The sequence below is a fragment of the Erinaceus europaeus genome, chromosome 17, assembly GCF_950295315.1.
Source record: "Erinaceus europaeus chromosome 17, mEriEur2.1, whole genome shotgun sequence".
NCBI classification, from domain to species: domain Eukaryota; kingdom Metazoa; phylum Chordata; class Mammalia; order Eulipotyphla; family Erinaceidae; genus Erinaceus; species Erinaceus europaeus.
In genome coordinates, this window is record NC_080178.1 from 45,815,732 (window position 1) to 45,831,493 (window position 15,762).

General features: G+C 45.7%; 1 pseudogene; it reads left to right on the forward strand.

Annotated features, from left to right (window-relative positions):
* The first annotated feature begins 466 nt into the window (after positions 1 to 466).
* The window catches only part of LOC132533726 (NADP-dependent malic enzyme, mitochondrial-like), a 36,307-nt pseudogene continuing 21,011 nt past the window's right edge, over positions 467 to 15,762 (forward strand).

A 15,762-nucleotide genomic window follows, 5' to 3' on the forward strand; every position in this document is an offset into this window, starting at 1 on the left:
AGTAGTGGAGCCCCAGTAATAATAAAAAAATAAATTAATTAAAAACAAATGAAAGAGAGTGCCAAGTGCAACAATCTGTGTGTATCTTCTATCCTATTCCTCTCTCTCTCTATATATATATATATGTGTGTGTGTGTGTGTGTGTGTGTGTGTGTGTGTGTGTGTGTGTGTGTATTTCCTTTTTTTTCTGTAAAGCTAAAAACTATATCAAGATCAACTAGGTACAACACAGTGATGACCCAAACTCCAGGCAGTTCACAAGCAGAGATGGTGCCCCAATTCCCAGGAGGAAGCTAGGGCACAGAGTAGACCCTGACTTACCTGTGCCAGGTGGTTGAGTCAGCAGAGCTGGAGTTCAAATGCAGCTCCAACTCCCCACCCCCACTCGGAATCTGCAGGGAATTCAGGGCTAGATGGTGGGGTTCTAGATACCCATGGGACTGCCTCTCTTCCTCCTCTCCAGGGCATGGCCTTCATGCTAGAGGAGCAGCTGCAGCTGTGCATACATGGCTTGACCCTGCCCTGCTTCCTGAGCCAGGACGTGCAGCTGCTCCCTGTCATGAGGTCCTATGAGCGGCAGCAGAGTGACCTGGATAGATCAGTGGTGTCCTCTGGCCAACTGCTTTCTAATACACTCCTGCAGGCACCCCAAACCCAACCTGGCCCCCAGAGCAGTGCAGGTCCACCTAAGGTTCTATCTGTTTGACTGGGAAGGATTCCATCCATGAAAACCCAGAAAGCCCCTTAAAAAGAGGTGGCATTTGAGTCAACCAGAGAGAAGCATGAATGAATGCCTTCATTGAACTGTGTGGATTTTCTGGTGGGACCCTCGGCTCCTGGAATGAGGAGAATGACGCTGTGTGGGGTGGAGGGAGAGAAGAGGGTTCCTTGCCTCCAGGATCCTACTGTCACATGTGATACTTGTGAAACCTTCCCCCAACAGGACAGATGGGGTTCTGGGGACATCAGTGATCAGAGTGGTAAATGGAATTGAAGCTTACTTCCAGCCACTCAGAGACTAAAGCTGAATCTTGAGACCAAAGCACAGCCTCAAGGACTAGAATCCTACTGGTCTTTGGACAGATAACTCAGCTAGGTAATCTCTGCCATGTGAGTCACCCAGGTTTGAGCCCGGCCCCCAATCACTGGACAAAGCTTCAGTGCTGTGGTCTCTCTCTCTCTCTCTCTCTTTCTCTCTCTCTCTCTCTCCCTCTCTCCCTCTTCCTCTCCCTCTGCCTTGAAAGACAGAAAGTCCACCTGATGGTTTTACCCTCTTGAAACAAACAAACAAAAAAATCAAGACCCTTTGTGAACTGAAGTCTAGGAGGAAGTTTTGAGACACTCTGCTCCCAGAGGTAGGAAAATGCAAGGTGTTTGGCCTCTCTCTGCTTGCCCTAAATCAGGTTAAAATCTTTCCAGTCCTTCCCATTGCCATTCTTAAGGGAGTGGGAGGTGAAATGGGGTTTCCTGAATGTCATGTGTGAGTGTGTGTGAGTGTGTGTGTGTGTGTGTGTGTGTGTGTGTGTGAGAGAGAGAGAGAGAGAGAGAGAGAGAGAGAGAGATTCAGACAGAGAAAGAGGGAGACACACCACAGCACCAGAGCTTTCCTGGTGCTCTATCACCCTCCTGTGTGGTGCTGGGACTCCAACCTGGGCCACATACATGTCAAGGCAAGTCCTCCCCAACCAGTGAGATATTGCTCTAGCCCCTTCCTCTATTTCTACCTACCTAGAAGGAGCGAGTGCGTCAGGTAGTGGATTTCATGGACTCTATCTCTGATTTCCAAGTTCAAGTGACAATAATGCAAATATCCTTTCATGTCAAAGCTGGCATGTGACAGCATCCAGCTTTCAGGAAGGGAAATGTTTGCTGCCTACATGAATCCACCATCCTGACCACCATTTTTTATAATGAGTGACAAGTAAGAGAAGGAAAATAAGGGAGATATCTGCAGCACTGCTACACCACGTGGAAAGCTTCCCCTTCAGGTGGGGGCAAGAGAGTCAATCCTGGACCCTCACAAATGGGGATGGGATGAGCCACCACCAGAGCCCTCAGCCTGGTTCTTGTCTTCCTTCCTGAGGTACATCATCCCCATGACGCTCCAGAATCAGAATGAGAAACTCTTATACTGGGTGCTGACGTCTGATGTGGAGGGTTCATGCCCATTGTGTACATGCCCACCATGGGGCTGGCCTGTCAGCACTATGGCCTGACCTACCGGAGGCCACAGTGGGTCCTGGGGATGGTAGTAGAGGTGGAGACATCTCCTGGATAGGACCCCATTCCTTCTGCTGGCTTTGGCCACTGGACTTCTACTTGCCAACTCCTGATGTTAAAAATAGTTCTTATTTTCTTTTCATCATGCCTGGGGCTTCTCCTCTCCATGCCACCTTTTTCAGAGAGAGAGACAGACAGAGACAGAGATAAACCACAGCATTGAAGCATTGTCCAATATGTTGGGGACCAAAATTGACCCTGGGCCATGTACAGTACAGGGCAAAGCAGCTCACTATCCAGGTGAGCTCTCTTGCTAGCCCAAGACATCTACTTTTCAGCACTACCCAATAAATAAAGAAAGAAATAAAAGGGAACAAGGAAATAAACAAATTTGACAGCACTGACTATACTAAATGCATCACATCCCAAAGACAATGTCTCTATGGAACTGTGGGCTGCATCTGCAAAACCCCACCACCTCCTCGGCTGATGGAGGCAAGGGTTGGGGGACCACTGGAGGCCCATGGAGGTACCAAGGGCCAGGCATGGTCGTGTGGAGACACGAACTTCTGGGAGTACTTCAGAGAGACAACTCAATTTTATTGGGGTGATAACAGGTATATATATATATATGGTTAGAAAAGGAAGAAAAGGATTTGGGCGGTAGCACAGCAGGTTAAGTGCAGGTGGTACAAAGACAAGGACCAGCATAAGGATCCTGGTTTGAGCCCCTGGCTCCCCACCTGCTCACAGGGGAGTTGCTTCACAAGCAGTGAAGCAGGTCTGCAGGTGTCTGTCTTTCTCTCCCCTTTTCTGTCTTCCCCTCCTCTCTCCATTTCTCTGTCCTATCCAATAATGATGACAACAGTAATAACTACAACAACAACAACAAACCAACAAGGACAACAAAAGGGAATAAATAAACAAATAGAAAAAATAAATAAATAAAAGTGGCAAAAAAAGGGAGAGAACTAATAGAAGAGGATCACTCCAAATAAGGAATATTGGGGAAAGGCCCATTGCTAGTATGCTGAACAAAGTGGCTAGTAAAGGAATTTATGATCAGGCTGGTCCTGGAGAGTAGGGTTAATCTTATCTCTGGCCAGGGGGAGGGCCTCTTTTATTGCAGGTCAGTGGTCCATTCAGCTTCTTGTAAGCTGAGGCTGGAAGCACATGCCGATCTCTTTGTAGAGGGAACCTGGGGTTCAACCCCCTCAAGGCTTAGGGACAACTCTCCACATGGAAGTAACAAGTTGAGATGAGAAAGTTCTGACAAAAGCACTGCAGAGCTCCCCCAGCCCTGACTAAGATCTGACCGGCAAGTGCCTCATTCAGAGCTGTGTTGCTGTCTGTTTTTCTCCCCGTATCTCCCTCTCACCTCCCCACCGCCTGTTTCCTGGTCATTTCTGAAGGAAGGGAGGTGAGCTTGCCTGCCTGCTGGGTGTCACTGATGGATCACTGAATGTTTAGATTCCAAAGACAAGAGTTCTCAGGCTGACTCAAAGAGCCAAACACCCTCCTTTGTGTTTCACTCTAATTTCACTTCAAATGTGATTTTATTAGGGTGGGGCAAGAGGGGACAGGGGTTCCAACTTCTTTCAGAAACAAAGATTTCCAGGAACATTTCCTAAAGCGATCCCTCATGGGGGGTTTGTGTGTGGGGGGGTTGTTTTCATAGTGTATTCATGCCCCGGCCAACGGGACATGAACAGGGGCTAGGAACCCAAGAACCTGAAATGAAAGGAACAGGAGACACAAGGAATGACAGCAAGACAGGATTCTGATCAAGCTGCAAAATTTTATTGTGTTCACAGGCATTATAAGGCTTTGGGGAAGGGGGAAGTACTGGAGGAGGAAGAGGAGGGGGAGCAATCATCAGGGTGGAATGTTCCTTGCAACATACAATAGCCGAAACCATGTTTGTTACCACAACTATGTGGTGTGTCACTTGCTTTCTGATAAATGGCCTACCTGAGGGGAAATGGCCTGCCCGTGGGGGAAATGAAAACTTGTCTTGAGGGCTTCCATTGTTTCAAAGCTTATCAAGCAGAGAATGGCTCCTGGCATCTCCTCCCTTCGTTACAATTTAACTGAGACAGGCAATCATGGGTGAGGTATAGAGACCTTAACAGCAGTTTTGGTGGGCATTAACCAGAGGGAAGAAGTATTGACCTGATTCCTCCTGTGGGGTGAATGTAAAACCAGTCTTCCCGCATCTTATAAGGCTCTTGGTGTCTTTTTGGGGAGGGGAGGCAGAGCCAAAGTTTTCAGGGTGTAGACAACTTCAAGGCAGAAGTTTTTTCTTGCTGACACCAACCTCCATGCAAATCAGGTTTGCTTCACGGGGGACTCAGAGGTGGACTATAGGGTCTTCCCCCTGAAGTGCTTTGCCTTGCACCCCTTCCTGGTGTCCTTTCCCTGCCAAGGTTGGATGTCTCAATGTATAATTCTGAGTTTTATGCCATCCGAAAAGGAGGTCTGTCACCCTCAGGTTCAGCCAAGCCTCTGTCAGTCAACTCAAACCTATCATAATGTATTTGTAAGGGTTTTGATGCCAAGGAGTCAATTTGCCATTTTATAAAATCAGTAATCTTATTAAAAATAAAGGGTCCTAAGGTAATCATTAACAAAAGACTAATCAGGGGTCCCACGACTGAAGGCAGCCAAGAAGGGGGAATTCATCCATGATTGTGCAGAGGAAGGGTCATATCTATTTCTCAAATCTCGACTAAGTGTTTGTAGGTTTTTAACATTTTGTTCTATAATTCCTGATTCATTAATATAAAAACAACATTATTCTTGTAAAGCTAAGCAGGTTGCTTCCTTTTCTGCTGTGAGAAGGTCAAGGACTCATCTGTTCTGTAAAGTAACCTTTGCCAGAGATGTGATCTGTCTCTGTAGTGACTCTAGACTGTTTGTAGTGGAATCTATGACTTGTTGTAATTTGTCAGAAAAGTCATGGGAGAAGTAAATAGAATGTCCTACTGCCCCACCAACTATGCCAGTAGAGGTAGCTAAACCTATGCCAACTATCAATGGGAGGAAAACAGATCTTTTATGAGTGGAGTGTAGGAGCCATGCAAACTCATCAGGTTCATATAAAGTGAGTTGGGGGATTATAGCTACCATGAGGCAGGGCCCAGGGGTAGCTATATAAATACCACTACCAGGGGTAGTGGTATTTATGCTAGTCAGAAGTGTCCCACAGCACCAGAAGTAAGCTAATTGTGGTGCTTCATGGACAGTGCTTACAGAAATATTATGGGTGCAAGTGAAATTAACAGGGCCAGTGTTGTTGGTATAAAGGAATACCAGTATAAATGAATTGCCTATGTGTTCTAGAAAAAGTGGGACTGAGGAGACGGAGGGATGGGGCCCCATAGGGGGGTCATTTGTGGTTGCATCTAGAAAAGTTGGCGGTGTGTTGTTTAAAGGTTCTGCTGCAAGAATGGGTCGTGAAAGGGATGCACATAGCAAGCAATGGGAAATGTTGAGAACAATCTGAGAATAATTTAAAAGGTTAATTGCATATTGGAGATATAGGGGCCAAGTAGCCCATTTTTTAGTGACTTCCATGGCCGAATTTGTTTGGAAAGCCGAATGGAGCTTATTCTCTGTTTCTATAATGACTTGATTTACTTGTTCTCTATGCTCGGCCAATGCCAATTGTCTGGATATATGTATAGTTACTGTAGGATATGTGGAGTATCCATTATTATATAATTTACCTGTAACTCCCTCTTGCCAACGGGTATCCCAGGGATCAGAAATCTGAATAGTAAACTGGGACCCTTGTAATCTGAGACTACTGGGCTTTCCTGTTTTGGTTCTTGGCAAGTGGGCATCATGGAGAATGCAGGACCAATAGCGGCAGCCTCCATAAGTGGAAACATCAGTAAGGCATCTGCTCCGGTCCTTATTATCAAAAAGAAAGCAGGCATAAGGCCGATGGGTGCTAGATATAGTCTTGGGAGAAATATTAATGACAACAGTCTCCCAGAAACCTTTAGGAGGATAGTGTGCTGTGCCAATGTTTTGGACTGTAGTGTGAGAGTCTTTGGTTTGTGTCTCTCTAACCTGGAATTCCCACTGATAAACAAGGGCTGTACAAGTGGGAATGGCCAATATTAGGGGCATGTAGAGAAGACAACGAAGCATCACACGGTTGGACTTCTTTGGAACCATCTTCAGATTTTAGTGTTGTTTTCCTGAAAGACAAAAGAAGAAAAAAGGGCCTCAGGAACTCACATTCTTGGGCACGGAATACATTAGTAATTCTTGGGGCTTTAGGGAAGTGTATCAACACTGTTTTTAGGAAGAGCAGGGCAATCTCCCCTTGAGGGTGAGATTCCATTGACTTGTCTAACAAGCCTTTCATGAAGCCACGTAGGAGCTCCTTCATTTTGATCATATATGCAGGCCGAGCCACGTCCCCAGATGAGGACAGGGTCAGGACCTTTCCATTGTGAGGGGGTCATGCCACCTGAACATGGCTTGTCTATTATGGGTCTCAGGATGCCAGAGATGGTTAGCAGCAGATCTTTCTTGTGCATCCAGATTGAGAAAATTAAGAACAAAAAGAGCATGGTTGAGGCTATTACGTGGCACTCCACGAGTTTCATAGACGGAAGTCTTTTTGAGTTTATGTAGAGTTGCCTTAAGCATTTGGTAGGGTTCCCATCAATACGTAGGCTGCAGTTCCATTAACAGAGCCGTCAGTAAATACCAAGGAGGCCTTATTAAGAGGCTGGGTAGCTGTTATCTTGGGGAATACAAAGGGATGCACAGCAGCAAATTGTAGCAGGGGACTGTTGGGATAATTATTATCAATGGTGCCTGAGAAGGAGGCACATGCAATAGGCCAGTCATCAGAGGCTTGGAGCAACCAATCAAGCTGATTTTTAGTGTAGGGTAAGATAAGAGAGTCAGGATCTTTTCAAAAATATTGACGGCTCAGTTTTCATGCTTTTATAATCAGCTGTGCAACCAGGAATGGATATGTGGCAAGCACCTTTTGAGGGGAAGCAGGCAGATGAACCCATAGTAGGGGGTGCCCCTTATCTTTGGCTTTAAGTGAGTTTTGCCAGAAAACACCAGTGGGTGTATGAGAAGTGGAACAGATAACAAATACCAGGGGTGTATTATAGTCAATTTGAAAAACAGTCTGCTCTTGTATAGTGCGGTTTAAGGAATCTTGGGCTTCAGTGGAGAGCTTTCTGGGAGACAATGGGTTTGGGTCACCGTTAAGGACTTCATTTAGGGGGAGAAGGGCATGAGTGGGCAATTTTAAATATGATCTAAGCCATTGAATATCACCTAGAAGTTTTTGGAAGTCATTTAAGGTCTGTAAATGGGAGGTGCGTAGTTGAATTTGAGGGGTTAGCATGCGATGGTGAAGTAATTCATATCCCAAATAAGTATAAGAGTCAGCTATTTGTACTTTATCGGGGGCAACTTGAAGTCCTCTATTTGAAAGGCTGGCTGTCAGGTCTTCTAGGCATTGAAACAGGCTGTCCTTTTGATCAGCAGCCAAAATTATATCATCCATATAATGTAGAATATATATGGAAGGCCATTTTTGTCTAATTGGAGCAACAGCCTCATCAACAAATTTTTGACAAAGGGTATGGGTATTGGCCATGCCTTGTGGTAATACTTTCCATTGATAACGGGGCATAGGGCCCTGAAAATTTATTTGGGGTATGCTGAAGGCAAAATGGGGCCTGTCATCAGGGTGTAAGGGAATAGTGAAGAAACAATCTTTGAGATCAATAACTATTTTAAGATAGCCAGAGGGGATCACTACAGGGGAGGGTAGACCTGGTTGAAGGGTCCCCATAGGGAACATTACTTTGGTAATAGCTCTTAAATCTTGTAATAATCGCCATTTTCCTGATTTCTTTTTTATGACAAAAATTGGGATATTCCACGGGGAGGTAGTTGGCTCTATGTGAACTGCAGCAAGCTGCTCCTGCACTAGCGTCAGTGCTGCTTTGGCTTTTTCTTGTGTTAAAGGCCATTGATCAACCCATACGGAGACACTTGTTTTCCAGGCAATTTTTTCTGCTTGGGGTGCAGGCATGTCAACGGCCATTAGGAAAAAGGCAGAGGGGGAGGGATACCCAGCCCAGACTGATCTGTCCTTTGGACGACTGTAAGGGGTTCTCTAATTCCTTGAGAGTTTTTTTACAAGTCCACTTCCCGGGAGAAAACCTTGATTTAACATCTGCCGGGACACCTTTTCGTTGGGGCTGCACATAATGACATTCATTTGAGATAAAATATCATGGCCCCAGAGATTAACTGGCAGCCCAGGGATAACAAATGTAGTAACAGAGCCAGTATTGCCCTCTTCATCTGACCAAGTAAGAGCCTGGGAGCTGACTTTGGGGTCAGTGGACTGGCCTATGCCTTTTAAGTGGGTGTCAGAGGCCGTTAAGGGCCAAGTGTGTAGCCAGTCTTTTTCAGAAATGACTGTGGCATCAGCCCCTGTGTCTATAATACCAGTAAAAGGTTTGCCATTTAAAAATAGTTTCAAGGAGGGGCGGTCGAGAGAAACCTGTTGGACCCAATATGCGTCTGAGGACCCAGGGGGGGGGTCATCGAGATGGGACTGTTTATGGAAATTACTATTAAGGTGCTGTAAGGGAAGTAATATTAGTTGTGCTAAATGCTCACTGGGTGGAATGACCTGTGTGCCTTCTTGAGAGGAGGCGATAACTTTAATTTCTCTAGTGAAGTCATTGTCAACAACTCCGGGGACCACATGTAGACCTTGGAGGGTGGAACTAGCTTTTCCTAGTATTATGCCAAACAAATTTTGAAGGAGGGGGCCAAAGACTGCAGTATTTATGGTCAGAGGGCCTGTATCAGGGGTTAATACTGTGAGGAAGGTGGCACAGAGTTCTAGTCCTGCGCTGCAAGCGGTGGCTCTCCAGAGACTAGAGACCGATCTGCGGAGGCATTGGGAGTTGGCTGGGGAGGGGGAAGCAGCTGGGCTGGAGCCGGAGGGACAAACCTGATAGCCCCAGGGGTTATCCTTTGTGTGGGGGCCAGGGGCCAGCCCCGCAGGAAGTTTCCCAATGGTCGGGGGCTTAAGAATTGGCCCTGGATCTTACTTCTAGATCTACATTCAGAGGCCCAGTGCTTGCCTCTTTGGCAGCGCAAACTGTTGCCGGAGGAGGGTGCCCCAATACAAGAGGTTGGACTTGGGCGGTGGCCATACACTCTCTGATAAAATGACCAGGCTGTTTGCAGTTAAAGCAGGTCTTGTTTTGTTGGCTGGCGCCTGCAGAAAAATTATTGTTACGGAGGGTGACACCAATGACAAGCCCAAGAGCATGTGTAGTGCCGATGCCAGAGCAAAGCTTAACATAATCAGCAAGAGTGCCACGCTTGTGAAGACAGATGGCATCTTGACGAGCGGGATTAGCATTTTCAAAAGACAAATGTTTAACACAAGGATTATCAGTTTCATCACCTCTGAAAAGCCTTTCTGCTTTTGATTTAGCCTCATTTAAGCGGCTAATAAAATCACTATAGGGCTCTCTGGGCCTTGCCAGGTGCTTTCATGCTTTTAAGCCAGCCTGTTGTATCTGGGTGAGCAAGCCGGGTGGGAAACGGGCTTGAACCTCGTTGGAATTATAGGGGCTCTCACCTACGAGTTTTTTAAGAGTCCAAGTCTTTGAGGAATCTTTTTTTTCTCATTGCGCTGAGCCAGGTCCCTACAGTTTTCTATAAACTCAATTCTCCAGGAGACATAATTGCCTCCATTAAGAGCAGTGTGAGCCAGCCGATTCCAGTCATTGGGAGTGAGCCATTTATCACTAAATCCTTCTAACAAAGCTACAGTAAAAGGAGCGGTCGGACCATAGTTAGCAACCACCGCTTTAAATTTTTCTAAGTATTTAAAATTTAGATTTTTATGTTTTTGAGAACAATTATCATCATTATCATCATCTGAACTTGATTGGGCTTTGTCATTTTTGGTTTTAGAGGGGGTGGAAGATTGTGGGAGATTATTGTCGCTATCAACATCTGAATCTGGAGGTTCTTCAGGGTCTTCTATTTGTATAGAAACCTTATGTGCAGGGTCAGTTTGAGTCTGGCTCCGAGTGACAGGGAAAGCCAAAACTGGTTTTGATTTGGATGATTTAGTTTTAGGGATTGGGCTTAGGTTTTTTGGTGAGGCTAAAAATGTAGGTTCTTCTGTAACTGCAGCTATTTCTTTCATTAATTGAAGCTGCTCTCTCCAGTCAGCAAGGACCTTGTGGAGGGTGGAAATTCCTGTAAGGGCTCCTGAGCGTGCCTGCCTGATGGAAGGATCATCAAGGAGTTGGTCAGGCTGGAGAGCAGGGGCATGAATGTAAGGAGGGGGATTAAAGGGAGGAGGACACCAATCAGGATTGTGGTATTTGGCAGCCTCTCTTTCTAGCGAAGCCTCCTCCTCCACGGGAAGTGCTTCAGGAGAGGGAGGGGTTTTGTAAAACTGGATAGAGGCGGGGGAAAGATTGCAGGGTTTTATTCTCATGTGAATTAGCAATACGAGGGTCAATGGAGGTAACTTTAGTGAGTGAGGTGGAACCTGTAGGCAGGGGACAGGGTCTTTATTTTGGCCGGATACGGGGGGATCAAGGTCAACAATTACAGAAGAGCACTGGGATGGGGTCTTTGTCCTGGAGGGCAGGCAAGAAAGTTGCCGGAGGACCTTTTCACCCTCTGTAATGAGGCTTTTAATATCAGGGTGATTATTATAATTTTTTTAAGATATCATTAATTAAATTCCAATAGGAAAAGGCTGAAACAGGGACATGTTCAGGACCAAAAGATTGATAGTAGTCATTAATACAATCACCAATTCTCCTCCAATGCCTCTCATCAATAGTGCCTTCCTGGGGAAACCAGGGGCAAATATCTCCAATATCATCTAAAAACTTCTTTAAATCTTTCTTTTTAACCCTTGTTCCTCGTGTCTTGAAAGACTCCTTGAGTCCATTAATAAATAAATCCTGTTTGCTAAATGCCTGTCCCATGGTAATGCTTACCTTGTGCCTCTGTGACACTCAGATGTGACTCATGGCTGGGCAGCTCCATGGTGATCTATGCGAGCCTGTGCATTACCTCCTCGGGCCACGGTGGCTCAGTGAATTTCGGATAGCAGCAGCATTCCAACGTCCAGAAGGCTTCTTCACCCCATGTTCGGGCGCCAGATGCCCCAGCCAGCGGGGTGTGAATAGGGGCTAGGAACCCAAGAACCTGAAATGAAAGGAACAGGAGACACAAGGAATGACAGCAAGACAGGATTCTGATCAAGCTGCAAAATTTTATTGTGTTCACAGGCATTATAAGGCTTTGGGGAAGGGGGAAGTACTGGAGGAGGAAGAGGAGGGGGAGCAATCATCAGGGTGGAATGTTCCTTGCAACATACAATAGCCGAAACCATGTTTGTTACCACAACTATGTGGTGTGTCACTTGCTTTCTGATAAATGGCCTACCTGAGGGGAAATGGCCTGCCCGTGGGGGAAATGAAAACTTGTCTTGAGGGCTTCCATTGTTTCAAAGCTTATCAAGCAGAGAATGGCTCCTGGCATGTTCAAAATATCCTTTTTTTAAAAATTTTGCAATTGGGGGCTGGAAGTAGCCTACCTGGTAGAGTACACATTACCAAAAGTAAGGGCCCGGATTCAAGACACAGGACCCCAGCATGGGGCAGGGGTAGGAAGGACACTATATGAGCAGTGAAGCAGTCCTAAATGCTGTCTCTTTCTCCCTCTCTGTCTCTCTCTCCTTCTTTCCCTCTGTCATTCTACCTTTCACCTTCTGTTTTTAAAAAAAGCCACTAGGAATGGTGGAGTCAGGCAGGCATATATCAGTGATAACCCTGAAAACCCTAATGACAAAAAGAAAGGACAGCAGTTGGGGGGCCAATTGGACATATACCTTGTCATCCCCATGACACAGGCACCACATGGGAAATGCTATGACATGACAGCAGAGGAAGCTCCAGTGCAATGGTGTCTTTATATGAAAGAAACAGTTGCCATGGATTATGAAACCATATATGTATAAAACTTCAGCTATGAAAAAAATTAAAATTTAATACATAAATATAATGAGAGAGGAAGTCAGGCGGTAGCAGCAAAGCAAGTTAAGTGCACATGGCAGAAAGTTCAAGGACCTGCATAAGGATCCCAATTCAATCCCCAGCTCCCCACCTGCAGGGAGAGTCACTTCATAGGCAGTGAAGCAGGTCTGCAGGTGTTTATCTTTCTCTCCCCATCTTTGTCTTCCCCTCCTCTCTCCATTTCTCTCTGTTCTATCCAACAAAGATAATGACTACAACAATAAAACAAGGACAACAAAAACGAATAAATAAATATTTAAAAACAATTTGAAAAGAAAAGGAACACCCACTGCCCTAGTTTCTCCCTGAGTTTCTTTCATTTTCTGCCTACCAAAGACTGGCTGACGCTTAATGCTATGGCTCAGCCACTGGCACTGGGCCAGAGCTGAAGAAGTGGCCTAAGGGGGATTTAGAGGGTCTGTCAGCAAAATTCCATCTGATCCCCCAATCACTGTCATACTCTGCAGGAGAGAGCTGGGTGCAAGAGACAGGATAGTGTGGGGCCACTTACCCTGGGGCTTGACTCATGGGTTTCAATCAGTGGATGGACTAGCTCTTATTAAAGTACAGTTCTGTATGCAAGAGAGAGATCATCTGATCACTGCACTGACCCATAGAGAATTCAAGTCCTGCACTCTGCCATTTGAATATATATATATATTTCATTTTATTGAGAGAAAGACAAGAGCACTGCTCATCCCTGACTTTAGGTGGTGCTGCGTGTTGAACCTCGGACCTCAGAGACTCCAGCATGAAAGTCTTCTGCATGAACATTGTGCTGTCTCTCTTCCCCCACTCCCACCCCTAGTCAGTATTTTTTAAAGGCATGTGGAGATTTACATACACAAAATAACGTCTAAGATGTACATGAGTGGAAATTTTTTGGCATACCGAAGGAGCAGCTTGTATTTGGGGAGGCAGGGAACATGCTACATGCTCCTATGAGTGTGGACACAGGGACTGGAGTGTCAGGGGACTGACAGGCCTCATGTAGATGCATTCCTATTTCCCACTGGAGCCAGAGGGGGATGAAGTTTCGCAACTCCAACAGGATGTCCTGAGCTTGAGACCCTTCAGCTAAAGGCAGAGCTCCCTGGCAATGGAAACAAATGGACCTGAGTTTCCTTTTGATCAGCCCTTGACCTTTTCTTCCCTTGGTCCTGGCCATCCTGGCTACAGCAATCAAAAGAAGAGGTGTAGGGAAAATTTCCTAACCCAAAAGGGAAATGTGTGTATGCAGGCATGTGGCCCAGACCTTTCCTCAGATAATCTTGCTCTCCTACTGACTTGTGAAATGCCCTCAACCTGATGTCCCCTCAAGCTGACCAAAGCCTCCATCCCAAAAGAGAAGCTTCTTGAAAGAGGCTGCAAAGGGCATAGGTGTTCTCAAAGGTTCTAGACTAGGGCGTGAGTGAAGCCTCATTGTAGAATAGCTTCAATGAATGTACAGACTGCCTGTTCAGCAAAGAAGCTCAGCACCAACCAACTGGTCTACCCAGCTCCAACTTAGACCCCTTCTCTGTGTGAGTCCACTGCACTGGATGGGATTCCTTTAAATTCTCCTACTAGAATGTCCTCAGACGTTTAAAAAATGTTTTGTTTGTTTGTTTATTCATGGAGTTGAGAGAGAGAACCAAAGCATCACTCTGGATACTGCCATTCCAGGGATGGAACTTAGAATTCATGCTTGATAGTAGTGCACCTTATAGCAGCATCTTCTGAGACACAGAGCATATTTTCAGAGATCCCAGGCAAGCTGAGAGCACTGAGTGCAAAATGCATCCTGGAACCTGTTGACCTCTCCCACCTGGTGAAAGGTCAGGGGGGAACGAAGGTCATGGTCCACTTCATCCTGACTTAAGAGCACTTTCACTGGGGCCAAGCAGTAGTGCACCCACTGAGCACACACATTACCAGGTGCATGGATCCAGGCTCAAGCTCACGGTGGTCCCAACCTGCACAAGTCATAAAGTAGTACTGCAAATGTTTTTCTTTCTCTAGCCCTCTCTATCCCTCTCTCCCTCTCAGTTTCTACCTATCCAAGTATACATGTTCTAGTATTCTCTTTCAGTAACTGGCAGATAGCACATGACCAATCAATTAGCTTGGTTTTTCCCCTCCTTCATACAAACTCTTGCTTCCTTTTTCAAGTCCTCCCAAACATCTTCACCTCTGGCCACCTGCCCCAGTGTCTGTCCTTCCCTGGATATTTCTGTTTATCCCTGTGGCTCTGCCTGGGCATAAGCATGGAACAGACAGATTCATTGGCTGCTAGTGACTTACAAGCTATGTCTTCTCTCTGTGTCACTGTCACTCATCTTTGGATCTCTGTTCCTACCTGTTACTACTACCCCACCACTACCACCACCATGCTCCTTCCCCACCCCTCCACTGCCCTGTACTATTCCTTTCCACACCATCACTGATGACCTCTGAGCAGGGGACCTCTCAGACTCCCAGTTCCACACATTTTGTTGTCTCTAAGTTTGGCTTCCTGTGACCAGGACATATGTTTCCTTCTCTCCTCACTAAGTACTTCACTCTGTTCTCCTTAAAACTCTAGTTCTTGGCACCAGGAGTCTGTGAGCTCTGTCTAGCCAAGCTTCTGAGATAAATTAAAGTGGGAAGAGCCCTCCCTCCACTCACAAATAACTTCAAGATTGTCCTCAGACCTCTGCATGGAAAACTGCCCCTTTAATGACAGTGTGAAATGGGACTCTGGGTGTGGAGGAAAGCAGTTTAACCTTGGCTCCCAAGCTGCTGCCTCAGTGGGTCTTGAGAGCATCTCCCCACACCTGTTTCACCCCTCAACAAATAATAAAAACAGAAAACAAAAAACTGAGGCACAAAACACAAACATGAATGACTAAGAGGACAAAAGTAAACCTGGTCCACTTTGTAAAAAACAAGCCAGTAGGGTCTTTTTCTCTCACTGTCTCATTCATACTTACACATAAGTCACCTATTTGAGTGGGCCACTGGGTCAGAAACATACCAATTGCAGGCTCTTATGTATAAGGAATACTTGCTTTGGATAAACCAGAAACTCATGTTAGAGCAGAGCTGTGTTCCAAAAGGCATAATGCCCAAAGGTCCATATTATGTTCAGGCTTTCTACATGTTTTCTTATTTTATAAAGTGGTGGTGTGAGGGGGTCTACAGCATAGCTTTGAAAGAACGTTGTGACATGTTAAGTGTGACTTCTTGAGATGGGAAGGGGGTATTCAAAGCCTCTGCTATTATTATTTTTGGAGTCATAAACATTCCAGTAGAAAAAGAAAACCCTTTGTAACTCATTCTGAGTTTTCTTGTCACTTTTTACGGTTGTCACATAACAGCTGAAACCACATTGACCTCCCCTACTCTAGATGGAAGCATCTGGGAGTTGCCAAATGAGGATTTTCAAATGCTGAAGTCA